Source organism: Haliotis rubra, unplaced genomic scaffold, assembly GCF_003918875.1.
Source record: "Haliotis rubra isolate DU_JTF1 unplaced genomic scaffold, ASM391887v1 Scf1155, whole genome shotgun sequence".
Taxonomy (NCBI): Eukaryota; Metazoa; Mollusca; class Gastropoda; order Lepetellida; family Haliotidae; genus Haliotis; species Haliotis rubra.
The window spans coordinates 79,693-100,465 of record NW_025765065.1 but is presented as its reverse complement, the minus strand read 5'-3'; the positions used below and the strand labels follow the sequence as shown (position 1 = coordinate 100,465).

The window sequence follows — 20,773 nt, the reverse complement described above, 5'->3', positions numbered from 1 at the left end:
TCCAAAAAGTAAAACCATCTAGATCTACATTGAAACATAGAGTGTTTAATTAGTTTTCTTTCATCTTATCTTGTTTGCAATACCGTTGTCGCCTTGATAATGCGCGGATTTGGCAGATTTCTGTTTGTGGAGGTGACCTTGGGGGTGAATAGTGATCAGGGAGAAGAGAGTCGTCACTCATTCACAAAGGTTTTGTTGTGTATTATCGCGCTACTATGATGAGAAAATATCACAATTAAATCTAGTCGGCCCTGAAGTTATATACGTTAAGAAACAACTTGTGAGATAAATGGATCAGACAGACACTCGTGTAGCAATCTCTATATGTGCTTAGCGATGCATAGCTGAGATTTTCAACAATCAGGATTTCATCGCACAGTTTCAAGCTATACTGAACCACAAAAGAAACGTCGCTTTACAAAACCAAATGCAAACTTTTGTTCTTGCAAGGTGGTGTTTTCATTATGTTTGTACCATGTTTTTCAATCCAAATTGACAGTAATTACCAACATCAGTGTGTTTTCTGATGAAAACGCATATCGACCAAACGCATCGAAAAAGGCAGACATGGTAAAAGGTTCCGTATGACATTCGTGAAAATGAAAATGCACGTGCATGTCATAAAAACTCTACCAATGAAAGCGGGTCCCAAGCTCGCCTGAAAACATTTTTGTTTTGCCACCATGCCACGTCTTACGAGAGATCAGAGGAATCAAGTCGTGGGACGATTGCAAGTTGTCCAGACTGCACGAAGGGTAGCCAATCATTTTATTGTTCATGTTAGGACAGCAGAAGTAGTATCAGGTCACTAAGAACATTCAAGTCAACGCAGTGGGCGACCTTCAGTAACATCACAACGTCAAAAATGACAGGCTGTGCGCAACCATCTGCAGGATCGCTTCCCAAGAGCGACGGAAACTGTTGTAGAGGAGGGAGGAGTAGGGGGGGGGGAGGTTTGAAGCCCAAATCTGCCATTTTGCTTTATGACGTAACATAGGTGTGTCCTTTGTGTGACCTAATCGATTGTTGAACCCCACCCTCCTTTGGGAGTCCCCTTCAGGCCCAGGTGTGTGTGTGTGTGACCTTCAGGTTCACCTTAGTGGTCTGTGATTATTATTCAATTATTTTATGAGTTTGCCGACTCGAGTGTTCACACAGCAAAATCTTTTTTCAACGTAGATTTAATATCACACAACGAGGGGAATTTAGCTGCTATTTATTAGGTCAAAAGTTAGATAAGAGCATATGTTTGTTAAATCAAAGGTATCCCACTAACCAGTTTAAAATACGCTGTCATTTGGTACACATGGAACAACTCCGAATGTTTACATATCTGTGAACAATAAACGGTTGTAGCTGTTAAAATTCATGCGCCATGAGGGCCCCCGTATATGATATGCGTGAATGGGGCGCTGTCTATGCACTAACAGCAGAATCGCTTGCTCACTGAGCCGTAACTGAAGAGACATGTGACAGCTGTGATTGGATGAAATAGTGTAAGGTCTTATGTTTGTTAAAAGCACCTCCATCCAGTCATTAAAACTGACCACCATTTTAAGTATTTAATGCTGTCATTTGTATCAGTAATGCTTATGCGTGTACAGATATGTTCAAGTAGGTGACAGTTTGTGCGGACCTGGGAGGGTTGATGTGTTCAGCTTCCTGTGTGTGGCTTCCTGTGCTCGCAAAGTTAGCCGGTTCAAGTTGACCAGAAATTGTTTTATTGTAATTTAAAGGTCAGACTGTAATCATGTGTACATGGAATGGTTGTTGATAATTTTCAGCGTGATGGCGCACAGCCTACAATGAATGTATAGTCACAAGTGGTCAGCTTCCGTTATGTAGGGAGAGAAGTGTCTGACCGGAATTAGAAACAGGAAATAGTAAGCAGTTGAGGACTGATGGTCACTGAATATCTCAAGTAGGATGTCAAGTGGTTTTACAGTGATGAAATGATTTAGCATTTGTCATATATATTACTTAATACGAAAACAAACCTACATGTGTTCTCCTGTAAAAAGTTCCAGTGCTTTTACTCAAAATTTTAAAGCTGAACTTTACTCTCAAACTGCAAACATAAAAAACCCATCCATGAATACTATATATGACACTTTTTTGACATCATATGACACATAGGTACTCACATGCCGTTAGCCGCTCTTATTCCACAGACAGTACAATGACATACTGGTGTAAGCTTCTTGTGACTGTATTGTGTGGGGTATGAAGAGGTTGGGTTGGGACCTCCTGGTGTTAAGAATTGTATTCCTAGTATTCAGTGACATAGGGTTGAAATTGGTATAATAAAACAAAGATTTGTACAACGAACAGTTGTCTCATGTCAATCCTCCAGCAATGCATTAAGTGAGTGAGTGAGTTTAGTGTTATCTTACACTCAGTAATATCCCAGCTATATGTTCTGAAAATAATCGAGTCTGGACAAGACAATCCAGTGATCAACAGCATGAGCATCGATCTACCCAATTGGGATATGATGAGATGTGTCAACCATGCCAGCGAGCCTGACCACCCGATACCGTTAGTCGCCTCTTACCACAAGCATGGGTTACTGAAGGTTCATTCTAACCGGGACCTTCACGGGTACAATACATTAAGAAACAAGAGAGATATACAGATTTCATTGTTATATAGCTCCGTTTCAAATGAGTAGACATTAGGATAGGAGCTCTCCCAAATGTCTACTTTACATGTTGTGATAATTGTCTTATTGTCCTTCCTCATCGTCCTGTCCAGAACCTTCACTCGTTTGTAAAGTCATATATAATACGTTCAGGATACGGTTTAATGTTCATCCGTTCTAAAAGATGCTTCACTATGTAGGTTTTCCCACAGGAGGTGGGCCCTGAGACGATCATGGTAAATGGGTGTATTAGTCTAAATTCTCCCAATGACTGGGTAGTACTTCCTGATGAATGTAGTTGTACTTGTTGCATCATAGGTGATGGTTCATGTTAATGTTTCAAGACGTTGACAGGAGTCGACAAGACATCTTAGAAATAAACAGAGAACAGATTCTTGCCGTCAGTGGTATTATCAATAGGTTATTAAAGGGAAGATTACCAGTGAGTCGATATGAAAGACGTCGTTTCCTGAGTAAAAATGATAGAAATAACTATCTAGCGGTGTTACGAAGATTAGTTCACCCCATATGGACGACAGATGGTATTTAAAAGAGTCTTTTTGCCTGTTACAAACCTATCGTAGCATTTGTTTTGAAACCACAATTTGTGAATGCACTTAGAGTTGAGGCCATTCAAAATACCTGGTTGCTAGATAGAGCATTGGCTTAGTACATCTGGTACACCCGTGTTAGGTTTAGTTTGTCATTCCTGGGGAAGAGCATGTGTGATGATCTAAAACAAACTGTTATTGATGTTGAAAGCTATACAAAGCCATGAAAGGTCAATTCAAACCATGCATATCTATATAACAGGCCATGAGAGCTATCTAGCTTCGTCTAGCAGCGGACCAGTGACAGTGACACATCACCTCAAGTCGCTCCCGTTTTCATCATGAATAATCCACAATACAAACTCTTCGTAACCGATGCAGATAGATGGACACGGTTTTACATGCTCCAGGCTGAAGGGAAAGGAGATCCTTATCATTCTATCATGCGTGGAGGAGAAAAATCTGCCATGATGTTTGTGGATTGATATTTGGAACTGTATGATCCAGAGTGGAAGAAAGGCAAACAAAAAACAGAAACCTCAGAACAGTCTAAGATTAATTTCGTTACTCCTATTCAACAAGTGGTCGAACAGGCCAAGGCTCTTATTCAGATGCAGAAGAAAGGGGGATCTAAAGCTGGAAAAAACAGTTCCTCCCAGATCTCTGTGAAGAAACGGAAAACGACCTTTTAGATAAAAGCAGCCAGTAGACAGGTTCCCTGCCATTTAGACTCGGACCACCATGCAGTCAACAACCTTTTCCCGTGTGCTATCAGAATTTTTCCAGGACAGACAATATGTTGAGACATAGAAGACAGAAACATCAACAACCCTCTCCTCCTCCTCCTCCTCCACACCACCACCACCACACCACCACCACCACCACCACAACCACCACCACCACAAGTACCACCACCACCACAAGTGCCACCACAAGTACCACCACCACAAGTACCACCACAAGTACCACCACAAGTACCACCACAAGTACCACCACAAGTACCACCACAAGTACCATCACCACAAGTACCGCCACAAGAACCACCACCACCACCACAAGTACCAACACAAGTACCAACACAAGTACCACAACAAGTACCACAACAAGTACCACCACCACCACAAGTACCACCACAAGTACCACCACAAGTACCACCACCACCACCACCACCACAAGTACCACCACCACCACCACCACCACAAGTACCACCACCACCACCACCACAAGTACCAACACAAGTACCACCACCACAAGTACCACCACCAGTTCCACCACAAGTACCACCACAAGTACCACCACAAGTACCACCACCACCACCACCACCACCACAAGTACCACCACCACCACCACCACCACAAGTACCACCACCACCACCACCACAAGTACCAACACAAGTACCACCACCACAAGTACCACCACCAGTTCCACCACAAGTACCACCACAAGTACCACCACCACCACCACAAGTACCAACACAAGTACGACCAACACAAGTACCACCACAAGTACCACCACCACCTACACCACAAGTACAACCACCACAAGTACCACAACAAGTACCACCAACACAAGTACCACCAGCACCAACACCACAAGTACCACAACAAGTACCACCACCACAAGAACCACCACCACAAGTACCACCACCACCACCAACACAAGTACCACCACAAGTACCACCACCACCACCACAAGTACCACCAACACAAGTACCACCACCACCAACAACAGTACCACCACCACCACAACTACCAACACCCCAACAAGTACCACCACCACCACAAATACCACCAACACAAGTACCACCACCACCACCACAAGTACCACCACCACCACCACCACAAGTTCCACCACCACAAGTACCACCACAAGTACCACCACCAACACCACGAGTACCACCACCACTCACCACCACAAGTACCACAACAAGTACCACCACCACAACAACAACAATACCACCACCACCACAAACACAAGTAGCAGCACAAGTACCACCACCACCACCACCACAAGTACCACCAACACAAGTACCACCACTACCACAAGTACCACTACCACAACAACAACAAGTACCACTAGCACCACCATCATCACCACCACAAGTACCACCACAACAAGTACCACCACCACCACAAGTACCACCAACACAAGTACCACCAACACAAGTACCACCACCACCACCACAAGTTCCACCACAAGTACCAACACCACAAGTACCACCACCACAAGTACCACCACCACCAACACCACGAGTACCACCACCACTCACCACCACAAGTACCACAACAAGTACCACCACCACAACAACAACAAATACCACCACCACCACCACCACAAGTACCAGCACAAGTACCATCACCTATGATGCAACCAGTGCAACCACATTCATCAGGAAGTACTACCCAGTCATTGGAAGAATTTAGACTAATACACCCATTTACCATGATCGTCTCAGGGCCCACCTCCTGTGGGAAAACCTACATAGTGAAGCATCTTTTAGAACGGATGAACATTAAACCGTATCCTGAACGTATTATATATGACTCTACAAACGAGTGAAGGTTCTGGACAGGACGATGAGGAAGGACAATAAGACAATTAGCACAACATGTAAAGTAGACATTTGGGAGAGCTCCTATCCTAATGTCTACTCATTTGAAACGGAGCTATATAACAATGAAATCTGTATATCTCTCTTGTTTCTTAATGTATTGTACCCATGAAGGTCCCGGTTAGAATGAACCTTCAGTAACCCATGCTTGTGGTAAGAGGCGACTAACGGGATCGGGTGGTCAGGCTCGCTGGCATGGTTGACACATCTCATCATATCCCAATTGGGTAGATCGATGCTCATGCTGTTGATCACTGGATTGTCTTGTCCAGACTCGATTATTTTCAGAACATATAGCTGGGATATTACTGAGTGTAAGATAAAACTAAACTCACTCACTCACTTAATGCATTGCTGGAGGATTGACATGAGACAACTGTTCGTTGTACAAATCTTTGTTTTATTATACCAATCTCAAACCTATGTCACTGAATACTAGGAATACAATTCTTAACACCAGGAGGTCCCAACCCAACCTCTGCATACCCCACACAATACAGTCACAAGAAGCTTACACCAGTATGTCATTGTACTGTCTGTGGAATAAGAGCGGCTAACGGCATGTAAGTAACCTATGTGTCATATGATGTCAAAAAAGTGTCATATAAAGTATTCATGGATGGGTTTTTTATGTTTGCAGTTTGAGAGTAAAGTTCAGCTTTAAAATTTTGAGTAAAAGCACTGGAACGTTTTACAGGAGAACACATGTAGGTTTGTTTTCTTATTCAGTAATATATATGACAAATGCTAAATCATTTCGTCACTGTACAACCACTTGACATCCTACTTGAGATATTCAGTGACCATCAGTCCTCAACTGTTTACTATCTCCTGTTTTTAATTCCGGTCAGACACTTCTCTCCCTACATAACGGAAACTGACCACTTGTGACTATATATTCATTGTAGGCTGTGCGCCATCACGCTGAAAATTATCAACAACCATTCCATGTACACATGATTACAGTCTGACCTTTAAATTACAATAAAACAATTTCTGGTCAACTTGAACCGGATAACTTTGCGACGCAGGAAGCCACACACAGGAAGCTGAACACATCAACCCCCTCAGGTCCGCACCTACTTGAACATATCAGTACACGCATAAGCATAAGTGATACAAATGACAGCATTAAATACTTAAAATGGTGGTCAGTTTTAATGACTGGATGGAGGTGCTTTTAACAAACATAACACCTTACACTATTTCATCCAATGACAGCTGTCACATGTCTCTTCAGTTACGGCTCAGTGGGCAAGCGATTTTGATGTTAGTGCATAGACAGCGCCCCATTCACGCATATCATATACGGGCGCCCACATGGCGCATGAATTTTAACAGCTACAACCGTCATAAGATAACTGAATAATAATCACAGACCACTAAGGTGAACCTGAAGGTCACACACACACACCTGTGCCTGAAGGGGACTTCCAAAGGAAGGTGGGGTTCAACAATCGATTAGGTCACTCAAAGGTCACACCTATGTGACGTCATAAAAGCAAAACGGCGGATTTTTGGGCTTCACACACACACACACACACACACACACACACACACACACACACACACACACACACACACCTCTACAACAGGAAACAGCACGCCAAACCATTTCTGACTCAAAACAGACCCCTTAGTGCCGATACAGTGCGTCGACGTTTGCGCGAAAGAAACCTCTGCTGTCACAGATCATATCGTAGTCCTGTCCTCACCGCTCATCACCGCCAAAACCGACCAAAATTGGCAACTCAGCTTCGACATTGAGGTTATCGACAATGGAGAACTGTGCTGTTATCTCATGAAAGCTGATATTGTGTTTCGACAGTCGATGGCAGAGTGAGAGTATGGCGATGGCGTGGTGAAATGTTTTCAAATGAGTGTATTGTTGAAAGAGACTCGTACAGTGATCCAAGCATCATAGTGTGGGGTGTAATTGTTCTGAACAGTTAGTTGACACCGTGGTGTTCCAGAATCTTGTTCCAGGATGAGGAAATGAAATGACAGCTGCTTGCTATATTGATTAAATCATAATACCCCACGTGGTACCACATTTTAGACGTTACAAGAAACGCAGCTTCCAGCAAGACAACGGTCGTGGCCACACTGCCAGAGCAACATTGGACTTCCTAAGCCAGAGTAACAATGGACTTCCTAAGACAACATGGTATCCAAACCCTACAATAGCCTGCACTGAGTCAGAATTTAAGTCCAGTAGAACACCTTTGGGACGAGATTCAAAGAAGACTGAATTGCCTCCAACCAAGGCCGACAACTGCGGCTGGACTCGATCAGGCATTTCGCAGAGTATGGACCCAAGTGCCTATGGCCTTCATCGACCGGCTAATTCATTCCATGCACAGACGATGCAACGATTCCATCAATGCCCATAGAGGCCACACACGATACTGACTTTGGGGTATCTTATTGGTACCATTTTTGGCGATATATTTGTGTCAACTCTAAATGTGATTCCCGAAAATGTGTTAACCATAATTGTCAAGTTTGAACTCAGTCCTCCTATTTGATTGTTAATTAGAGTGAATTAAATTGTGTGCTTTAAGAAACCCCTATCATCGCGACATTTCTTTTGTGGTTCAGTATAGTTTCGCTTCAGCAGCGGTTTCTCTTACGCTTATTTCTCATTAGAAATTACCTCTGATGTGTTACTGGATTTGTTGATTACCCCTGGACATTCGGTTGACGGTATATGTCTGATCATAATTATAACATTTAAATTTGAAAATGATATCTTGGATATGCCTTCAGATCACTGACTATAAGTCAACAAGTCTCACCAAATAACCAGTCAGTGTGTCGATGTGAAAATATAAGCAACAAAATGAAGTAATGATCAAAATCAAAACTCAAATCAATATCAAATGTAAACATGTACACATAACGACAGCATATTTTCTAAAACAGATTTGTTTCCAGCGATGAGTATAAGATATTTTTAGTACAGAGAGCTCATTGCGCTCTATTTAATAAGCGAATTCCCCACGTTGAACTATGTCGCAATTCATCGATTTCATTTGGATACAAATCAGTGTAGTTTTTAGCATCTTACACCAGTGGGTTACACACAAGTGAAAACACATAATACCTGAATCGTTTCAGAATCGCCATCATTGTCAAGATGTCAAGATGTCAAGATCGTGATGACTGAAATATAGTTCATAGCCTTGTCGAACTTAAACAATGGAGCAAGTGATGATGGCGATGGTTTAAAGATGATGATTAATACCAAATGCTTTTTAATATTTACAGGCCCATTCGTCATTATCCTGCTTTCTGATGAGCGATTTTTCTCAGGTGTCGGACAGGAGCCTACATACTGTAAGTGGCTAATGTATACGTGTAAATATATAGTCCTTTGTTCAACATTTGTTTCTGGTACAACCATGACTCCTAGTGACTGTATGTACAACAGAAATATGAATAACACCTTTGCAGGATGACAATCACTAGTTTGACAAGTTTCTGGAAGTCATCACTCCCCGTGATCACAAATGGTGAACAGGAATATGAAACCTGATGAAAATTTCCTTGACGATCTCTAGTTTCTCAAGATTAGTCCAACAATTATGGTGCTCAATGATCGCAAGTGGAGAACGACTATATGAAACATCAGTAAAGTTGTACACTGTTGGCTAGGAATACTTAAAGTATCAAAAACTGATCTGAAAGAAATGTACAGATGTATCCACAGGGATTACGTTTAGGAAACAAAACGATTTGCCCATTGCAACTGTTTACATAACTAAAACTCCCAAAGATCCTAAATATTTAAAAAAAAAAACATTTCTTGAGTTACGGTATTCAAACTGCATTCAGGAGCACTATACTTACCAATGAGATCAGTGTGTGAAATATTATCCTTCTGCTTGCCAATTGTTTCTGTATCTGTTTTCTCAGGACATTAAGTGAACAATACTGTTTGCAATACCCATACTTTAGCGTAGGCATGCCAGGAAGTCAGTAGATATAAATACACTGTAACAACTCGTGATACATGCATACAGGAACACCCCCCTTTGCTTCGTCTGTGAAACCCCATCGTTTGGATCCCTGCATTTTCTTGCCAGAAGAAGGATTGATCACTCTGGTTAGGATTTTATTAACGTTTCGTATTTGTGTACAGCATCTAATACAACACTTTCTGCAACAAGGGAGCTAACTTCACCCATCGAAGTGATATGCAAATATACTTGCCCCGATCACAGATAATGAAGAATAAAACATATATGTATGTGAAGATAACATCTCAACCAGACTACATTGTACGCAAATGGTCAGAACAGTGATTCTCTGCCTCATGATTAGAGCAAGATGTATCTTTACAGTCGTTTTTCCTTTGACTGTTTTGGTTCCTCCCATATGACTAAAAACCTCAAAACATCTCACACCATTCCCTCAGGTTGGTTTGGTACTTGTTTAAGGTCGCACCCCAGCTATATAGCGATTATCTGGACCAGACGACCCAGTGATCAATAGCATGACCATCGATCTACGAAACTGGGATACAATGACATGTGTCAAACAAGTGAGCGAGCCTGACCACCCGATTCTGTTAGTCCCCTCTTACTACAAGAATGGATTGCTGGTGACCAATTCTAACCCAGATCTGCACAGGTCCCACTCCCTAAGCGACAGTGCGCTTCCGAGTATCTTCTTTTTCGTCATGATCTGTAATTGCAACAAAACGTCAATATCTATTTCAGATTAACACTTTCATCATGAGACTCACAACAACCAATATAGGTTATACCTTGTACAGCCTCTTCACGATTGATAGCTCAACCATCCTAATGGTGAGTATTACTGCGTGATGACATATGCGAACCGGAAGTAACATTTGTATAATCTCAGTGCTGAAGGTCAACCCTGATCTATAACCTTCTACAATAGAAACACTCATTCTGTTTTAGTTAGTTTCAAAATATACACGTTCAAACCCTTCTGCACAACACAACAAGTCTATGCAGTTGCCAAGGACATATACTTGTCAAGAAGATGTCTAATCGCCTGGGTTTGGTTCTATATCCGGTTGTTCTTGGTTTCTCAGCACAATACCAATGCTCGTGGGTGTTACCAAGGTGGTGAAGGTTTGAAACATACATTACTTCTTGTCTCCCACAGTGTGCTGGCATGCCGTGATATAACTGACCATGTAATACTGCTCGAAACGACGTTTAACCCAACTCACTCGTAATTTAGTATGTGGCTTTGTTTTCAGCTGTCGGGAACTATGCTGACGTATGTGGTGGTGGTTCTGCAGTTCAAGACTGACTAACTGTATCTGGATGTGAAGACATAGATCGTGGGAACTCGGGAACTGTCAGGAAGATTTGAATGATCAGCCATATGCACGATGACGAGGAATGACAAGTTCTCATCCGTTGATAAATACTATACACATTGTATGAATATAAATACAAGTAGGTTAATAACCAGTCAACAACTGAAGGTAGATCACCATACTAGGAACCATGGGGACTTACATTACTTTTGCTACCTGCATGGGCCCTAGTTGGATTTACACCACCCCTTCAGCCGCTGGCGATGGTAGAAAAATTTAGCCGGCAGTTAAAATAACAAAACTATTACTTTTAAAATGTGGTAAAATTAAGAAAATTTGGGACTTACGTACACTCTAAGGAGGACAATAATTTTACAGTACTTTAACCCCCTTTGAGGGTACAGCCACTAACAATCTAAGTTACTAATCTAAACTACCAATCTGTAAAATATATTTATTTACTAACACAATAACAAAAAATACTACGATATTAAAAGTATGGTTGAGCGAAATTGACATTTAACAAATCTATCTCTTTTAACAAATCAATGATTAAATGATAATTAAAATTATTAAAAAAGATCATTAACTGTTTTGATATTACAATATTTATCCCTTTTGATGGAGAATTCAACACAGTCAAGCCAGACATGCCTGACCGTGGTTCTCTCATCACAAGGGATACAAAACGGAGGATCCTCATCTTTCAATAGGTATGCATGAGTATATCTTGTGTGGCCATTACGACATCGTCGTATGATGACCTCTTCAAATCTGGACTGACAACCCAAGTAGGTGTAACCGATATAGGGTTTTATTTCATGTAATTTATTGATACCTACTTGGGTGTCCCACTTCTTCTGCATCAGATCATGGATGTAGGTTCTAATGTTAGCTTTGTAATCAGAGTACGGGATAAGAAGTGGTGTCACATATTTGTTGAGTGCTGCCTTGGCAGCAAGATTCCAGAAATGCCAACGTAGCTGGGTAACCAACAGAGGACGATGTCTTATTGGCCAGTAGCAAGCTCATTATACAACTCAATAATTTCTATTAAAAGTGGATGTTTGCAAGAAAGATTTTTAACCGCCTGAAGGCAAGAAAGGAGTATGCAAAGCCTCAGTTAAGATTTTAAAAGGTTTTATAGTAAGCATAGAGATCACATCAGTGACAATGGTATGCCCGATGCATTATTGTCTTAACGTTTACCACACATTCTCGTATAAACAACTGACTTGCTTTTGCATGTGTTTGCATACCATACACTAATCTGATATCATCACTACCTGACAATTATTTGATAGTCCCAAACAATGTCCAGACCTCCCCATAACAACAATAATCAAGGACTGTTGCCCTGGCATACCGCATCGCCAACAGCCTTTTCGGACGTCTGTGAATAAGAGGCAAAACCGTGATTCATCTGACAGCATAGTGTGTCCTATTACCACAGCCGATTCCTGGTGATTCCTGGTCGCCTACAATATCTGCCGCATGCAGAAAGTTGTTTGGTTCACACATTCAGGTGGAATCTAAAGAGCCATTTAACGGTAGACGTTGAAACTCGCCTTCCCGTTATCGAGCAGGGATAAATTGGATGCTGTCGTATAGTGCTCTAAGTGCAATGAGACTATCTTGCCCAGGGTGTTTTGTCAGGTAGGCCTACCAGACCAACTCTTATTGAAGTCCCGCTGTTTGGAAAGAAATTAAACGTTTTGATATGCCCAACATTCGTGAAACTTCGGACATATGGATGATCTTTGTGATGAATCCCGGCTTCACCTGTCGTGATCGCGAGAAAGATCTGCCCAAAACAGAGACCACAGAAAGGTTCCGACTCTACTATAAACACAACGATTACAGCAGCGTCTTTAGTTCTGTTCCTCGAAATACATCTTAGATGTTAGTCTCACAAGCCACCTGACTTATAGGTTATATATTGTTCAATCAAGACTGTCCAGAGTCGTTTCTTAGAATTGTTGTCCTAAAGATTGTCACTTATTACAAATATCTTGGTTTGCTATTCTCCTGCGTATTAAAATGGGCAAAGGCTTGCCAAACACTGGTGTCGCAGGCGGGAAAAGCTGTCTTACCTTTATATCAGCTATTCAGACAGTGTAAAGACTTACCATTCTCCACAGCGTGCAAACTGTTTGACACAAAGATATCTCCAATACTGCTGTACCCATCTGAGATATGGGGAAACTGGGCGTTACACCATGCACATTTGTGGTCAGTGTAAAGTAATTAAATATTGGCTTCGTCTTCTGAGACAAGACACACGTAGATATCCACACAATTGTTATTTAATGTTGAAATAACTGGACGAGGATGAAAGACACACCTGGGCGTGTAATGTACGAAGTTTGTTATTTATGACTGGATATTCCTGTGTATGTCTGGCTCAAGCTGTTGGTGGTCCGAAACAGTTTCTTTACATTTTCAAGCAGCGCCTGATTGATGTATACTTACAAGACTGGCATTACTCAATCAATAGTTCATCTCTTCTTGAGCACTATAAACAAGTGAAGTTATCCCTTCTACAACCGGAAATGTATATAACACCACTAAAGGATAGAGAGCTGAGCAGAGTTTTCTATAAAATGAGGATATCACTCCACGATTTTGCAATAGACAGGAAAAGGCGTGAGAATGGTGTAAATCACTTAGATTTTTAACCTCATTGTATTTGTGGTAGGGAAGATGAGCTTCATGTATTACTTGTTTGCAGTAAATATTCATCTCTAAGGAGTAGATATTTGCCAAAAAAATCTGTCATTGCTACTCAAATTTTCATAAATTTGTTAAATAGTACAAATATGAACGTTACTAAATCTGTTGCATTATATCTAAAAAATGTATTTAATACCAGGTCCCACACGTGACCAAATTGTATTTTGTCGTGTTGTTGTACAATAGGCCAGAAAATAGTATGGATGGTTTGACAGATAAACACTGTAATTTCGTGCGATAATTCATTTTAGTTAATTTCTTTTTCCCATTAGCCACCGATGTTTACACACGAAATGGATTAACTCTCCACTTTTACACGTTTCTATTGTGTTTTCTGGCATATGCCACCGTTGCCTCTACAGAAAGCTGACTGCGCTTGCAAACACACTGCTGGCCTCGTCATCTTTGCATAAGTTGAATACGAAGATGTCTGTATCAGTGGACAATCCTGCACCAGTTCAAGATTTCGACAGTGCAGACGTGGAATGGTGTTTCAAACCGCTGATGAAATTTCTTAATTGTGCAGGGATGCACATGCCACTAAAAAGAGGAAAGACTTCCAGTGTCTTGGGTATTATGTACAGTGTCTGCTTCTACGTGTGTATGGGCCTGGGGAACGTTCGTTTCTTTCTCTTCGCCAGTGGAATTGATACTGTGGGCAAATGGACCGCTCTACTGTCTTACTGTGGGTTAAATGTGACTTGCGCTTACTACACCAGCGCTACTTGTTTCAGCATCTACAAGCACCTGTCCAGCCTATTCCGGGAATACGATAACTGCCGTAAGACTTATGGGTCAGCCATTGACAGTGCTAAAATCAGGCGAATGGTTAAAATACTGTTGTGTCTTGTCTTATCAACAAGTATTTTCAACGTGTTCTTTATATGTCTGACAACATTTGACGATGTAAATCCCCAAGCATTATATCTCATACCTTTTGGATACATTCAAGAGGACACTATTTGCCTGTGGCTTTTGATACTTCAAATGAACGTCATCTTAAGATTGTTCATGCTCTGTACCTTCTGTATGTCTAAAGAATATTCACGGATACATGCTATTACAAAACACACGTATGGCACGAAAGGTGGAGATGTACCATCAACAAATGACATTGACAGGATTCGTAGACAGTTTGAAGACATATGTGCTCTTGTAGAAACGGCTAATGAGGTTTTCCAACACGTGATCGGTTCCTGCCACATAGCATCCATCCCCGTTGTCTGCCTGATGCTCTATGGCTGCATACAGAACGATTTAATGAGAGAAGAGTACCTAGTGTTGATAGAATCTATGGTGGTCTTGCTGACGATTGTTGCCGTGCTGACATTGACGTCAGTGGTTTTGAACTTTAAAGTAAACGTATTCATCTTTTCTTTATTATTATGATTATTATGAACATCATTTCTACGTTTGTACTACCCCGTCAACTTTGCCATGTTTCAGGTTGACAATGTTGCATTTATTGAGCCCAAATGACATTATCATATTAGTTACAGATTAGGATATATAAATGCATCAAAGAGGGTTCGGGTGATCCTGGCGGTCAGGCTGGTCTGTCTCATCGTCAGCCCTTGCTCCCTTTCCCTGAATCATGTCCATCATATTTGTGTCCTGAGTGATAACCTTCCTCTTTGTTAAGGGAAAAGGATTTAGTAAAAAACAGCAAAGGAATAAAATAATCGCCCTGAGACATTCCCGTTCTGGAGTCAGCACCTGCACATCGCAAATATATTGCAAAATAAGTTGACCAGATATTCCTTGGAGACTTGAGTAAAACAATTACTTGTCCAAGGAAGTCAAAACATTCCAGTGCCTACAAAATCCATTCGTTATGAACAAATGTATAAGCTTTTCTGTTGTCTGTCTTACATATTGAGAGGTAACGGTCTTTGCCTCTTCAAGGGTCATTTACTGAAGCAGCAAATCCAACAAATCTTTCTGGCTACTTTCTGTTCCATCACTGGAGGTATGCACAAGCCGAACAGTATATTTCTTCTAACAAGATCTTACCAACACATGATCACTTCGTGATTACCTCCATGTATGTGGTTGAAACATACAGTGTTGATTCACCAAATCACGATGTAACCTCAAGTATTATCCTCTTTCACAATACAGGCTCATTCGGGTATGACGGGTCTCCTCAAGATTGAGTTTTCAAGATGGTCAGAAAAAGATCTACAAATTGTAAGTCATTAAACGTATATAATTAATACTAAGTGGCTAAAGCTCTCGATAACTCCCATTTTCTTTCCCAAAACGTTGTACGATTCAGCAAAGGGCAGGGCGGAAGGGAAATGATACAGTTCAGGAAGACATACTCGATATACAACGCCTGGGTGGTCCTAATGACCATAAGTGAACATAAGATACACCTCTCTGCTAGACAGAGATTGGTGTTGTATGTTATATACTCAAATCTAAGTTAGAGAATGACTACGACAGACACTATTTGCATGAGAGCTGTGTACAGTCTGGGGAATGAACTTGGCATGACAGGCTTCAATAAGATTGGTTTCAAAAAGCACTGTGCCAGTTTAAACAGATAAACAGACACCGGAGCACACCTAGTTTCTTATGCAGCTTATGTTTGCGCAGCTATAAAGGTATTCTGGTCTTTCACCTTTGTTAAGACCCATGAAGATCCGGGTTAGAATCTTGATCTTCAGTAACCCATGCTTCTCGTAAGAGGTGACTAACGGGGTCGGGTGGTCAGGCTCGCTGACTTGGTTGACACATGTCATCAGTTCCCAATTGCACAGATCGATGCTGATGTTGTTGATCACTGGATTGTCTTGTCCAGACTGGATTATTTACAGACCGCCGCCATATTGCTGGAATATTACTGAGTGCGGCGTAAAACTAAACCCACTCACTCAGCCTGTTGAGGGCACCTGCTGCCATACGAACTCTTTGTATGTCATCCGTATGCACCATTCGTAGTCACCAAATTTCAACCTTGGCCCTCACTTGAAAATCAGCTGTCTGACTAGCATTGCAAATGATGATGAAGGCATTTCTGCAGTGGGGGAGATTGTACATTACCAGGGAATTGAAGCACTCAAATTGGCATTACCTTTGTGAGGCACGTAAATAGTAAAATATCCACGAAGTTATTTGTATGACAGATTGGAATTATGTGATTGGCACCACATGTTTTCAAACTGAAAGCATGTCCTGCCCTAACAATGTCACCTTCCACTTCCACACTCCACCTAAAACGTTTGCGTTTGTTGCCTGACGCCTGCAATCAGAAACTCAATACATGCTGATTCATTATATCTCTTCCAGATGAACCTTTTCGTTACAAGAATGACATCCACCAGTATAGGGTATACCGTGTACAATATCTTCACTGTCGACAACTCCACCATCCTGATGGTAAGTACTGGGATTGCTGAATAAAGGTGCGTTCTCACGGTGTGACTTGACAACTTGTCGCATACGACTTGTAGGAACAACAAAGATGGTAACGACTTTGTTATTTATCTCGCGAGATTCTCACGTATGACTCGGCAACATGGATTCGTCGAGTGAAGAAGAAACGCTCACGTTCATGTCAGTCTACACAAAATTCCAGTCACTAAAGAAGAAGAGAAAGCCGAAATCGGTGTGGGTCCGCAACTGAACACGACTGGAGCGTATAATTTGCTTTTTCGGGAGCTTGAACAGGAAGATCCAAGGTCATTGAAGAATTTTCTCCGTTTGGACAAGTCAGATTTTGACATTTTGTTTCAGTCGTGTCTCTGACATGACGTCACTCTGAGATGGACACAGATCTAAGCGATTTGATTGACCGACAGCTTGCGACTTGGGTGTTCTCACGTTGCAACTGTGTTGCATGCTACAAGTTGTTACTACAAGTCGCACTGTGAGAACGCACCTTAAATCTCAAATTAAGGGATTTGCAATCTGTTATGTCTTTTGTGATGACACAGATGTCTCTGTGCAAGTAATGGGCATATGGATAGAAGAAATCAAAAGATATGTTGACTGTGCCATCGATGATGGCTTCTGATATTTCAACTGGTGAATTTATTTCCTTCCGACAATATAAGTGCAAAGTATTTAGAGTTTAATTTGCACGATCGTTTCAAGGTTCAACAATATAACATGTGTATTTTTGACTTCATCTCTCTGGAACATTGCTGACTTACGTCTTTGTGGTTCCCAGTTTAAGCCTGGCTGACATTTCATTACAGAATGACATCATAAAATGTAGAATTAGAAGCTAACGATGAAGATGTCCATTTGTTGTTACGTAGAAAGAAACATCAGAGGAAACTGTGGCCAAGCCAACTGCGTGTTTGTTGTCACTCTACAGTTGAGGACTGAAACATTGTAAAATACATCTCCATCAGAGATAACAATAGAAGTGATTTTGAAAAGTTCATATCTGAATTTTACGGAAGCGTATTAGGGCCACGGTGAAAATCTTTTTTGGTCTTACTATCTCCTACGTAGTACTTAATATCTCCTACGTAGGACTTAATATCTCCTACGTAGGAGTTAATATCTCCTACGTAGGACTTAATATCTCCTACGTAGGACTTAATATCTCCTACGAAGGACTTAGTATCTTCTACGTAGGACTTAGTATCTCCTACGTAGGAGTTAGTATTTCCTAAGTGGGTATCTCCTACGTAGGACATAGTATCTCCTACGTAGGACTTAGTATCTCCTACGTAGGAGTTAGTATCTCCTACATAGGACATAGTATCTCCTACGTAGGACTTACTATCTCCTACGTATGACTTAGTATCTCCTACGTAGGACTTAATATCTACTACGTAGGAGTTAATATCTCCAACGTAGGACTTAGTATCTCCTACGTAGTACTTAATATTTCCTGTAGGAGATGATCGATATACGTTTATATGGATTAATCTGACACGCACACAATCTCCTGTTTCACTGTTTCAGTCACTGTAAGAGTCTACAGTCATTCGTTTCATTCACTATTAGAGTCTACAGTTATGTGTTTCATTTACTGTTAGAGTCTACTATCATGTGTTTCAATTTACTATTAGAGTCTACTGTTTCCTTCACTATTAGAGTCATGTGTTCAACTAATTGTTCCACATTAGTACTGTGTTGGACCGACTGTTATACTTTACTGCCTTGCGTTCAGTTTGCTCTACTATTACGCGTTGCAGTTAGTTCACTGTTATATGTTTCACTTTGTTACACTTTACTATTTATGCATTGGATATTTCAGAGGTCGTTGCACATGAATCATAATCTGCGTGTACAGACGTGTCTTAGACTATAGGTGGCAATCTATGTGTACGTATCCCCTTATATTTATACATATTATATAATGACAATTTTTTGCCTTTTTGAATTTCGTATTGTTTTACGCCGCACTCAACACTTGTCCACCCCAGTCAAGTCAACCTGTAAACAATTACGAATAAAACCGCAAACGAGCGTTGCATCCGATCCAAACTAGCCCCATCAAGACAAGCAACAACTTGCGGAGGTCGTGTTATATCCCGAGTTTCATATCACAACCTCACCCCTACCATCCCACCCATGTCTGTGTGTGTGAGTGTGTGTGTGTGTGTGTTTGTGTGTGTGAATAGATGTATGTATGAAAGATTAAACATAACCATACCCAAACCTCCATAACTGCAATTAGAACAGGGTCCACGTATATGCGTCACCCTAACGTAATACACACTGTACAGTAGCACTGCGTTAGTGTCATGAATATTCACTGACTCACATTTCGACTATCTAACGTCCTGCATAGCCAAACATTTCTCAGCTTAATAACCATCCTTAAAAAGGATATATTAAGTCCTATGTAGGAGATACTAAGTCCTACGTGTAGGAGATAGTAAGTCCTACTACACTTCTGTAGAATTTATCATTGTTATCAAACGAGAATTCTTTAAATCTGATTTTAAACTTGAGACCCTAATATTGATAAACAAAACGAACCACATTGTCGGTGACTAAAACATGTGCTGTTCACGTCTGAGACCAAGGCTCGCGGATCGTTAGAAACAACTTATCTTGCGCTACAACAGCGTGAAAACACATTACTTAACTGACTTTCTAAGCATTTTCCTTTTGTTTTATAGTCAATAGGAGTTCACAGTTTAATTGAACATGTTGAAAAGATTGCTCAACTAAATGATATACAAAGGACCTTTAGGTGCCAGGAAGAGTTATTTAACTTGTACAATTTCGGCGGAATTCATTACTTGTTAGAAGAGGTCACGGGTACTAAATGACACAACATGCATGAGGAGTGAGTGAGTTTAGTTTTACACCTATTTTAGCCTTATAATTTGGTTGCGTGACGAGCGAACATTTTAACTACCAGACTACCCCATCGCTCCTCCACACATTAGGATCTGGTTGGCAGGTGAATTGTTCAGATGCCTGGACCCTTATTCTCGAAACGTTCGTAGCCCTAAGAATTCTTAACTTTGATCGTAGCGAATGTGTAAAGAATCGGCTTAAGAAGTTCGTAGGGCTACGAACGTTTCGAGAATAGCTAGCCTGGATCAGAAACGCCCGACGAATTGTCTTTACTGAAATTCAACGTTTGTATAGATCGATTGATGCATTATTAAAGGTGAAGTCTAAAACTGATATATTTCAAGATTTTATTGGGTTTATTTCAATCCCGACTAACGGTTTTATTTTGTCCAGACTCGGTTATATACGGATCACCACCATATAGCTGGACCATTGATGAGTGCAGCTATAACACATACAAAAACAACGACTTATCGGAATACTCATACGCGCCATGACAATGGTCGCTCTGTAGGTCGAGGGCTTCAGTAAACACGTGATCATGATCATTCCTTGCTAATTCACTGTCACCTGACTAATGCTTGTCACTCACTTGAACATTTTAACGCAGTCAGCTGTACGACTGATCAATTATGTTTGGTGCTTAGTAACGCATGACC

At 41.1% G+C, this 20,773-nt stretch overlaps 1 long non-coding RNA gene across 1 annotated transcript in view; it reads left to right on the top strand.

The window, feature by feature from the left end:
- Positions 1 to 11,230, top strand: part of LOC124255488 — a 33,186-nt gene extending 21,956 nt beyond the window's left edge. Inside the window, exons 2-4 of the long non-coding RNA XR_006892696.1 lie at positions 9,074 to 9,142; positions 10,528 to 10,617; positions 11,043 to 11,230. This is a non-coding gene — a long non-coding RNA (uncharacterized LOC124255488). The remainder of the gene's footprint in view (positions 1 to 9,073; positions 9,143 to 10,527; positions 10,618 to 11,042) is intronic.
- Positions 11,231 to 20,773: the final 9,543 nt, after the last annotated feature.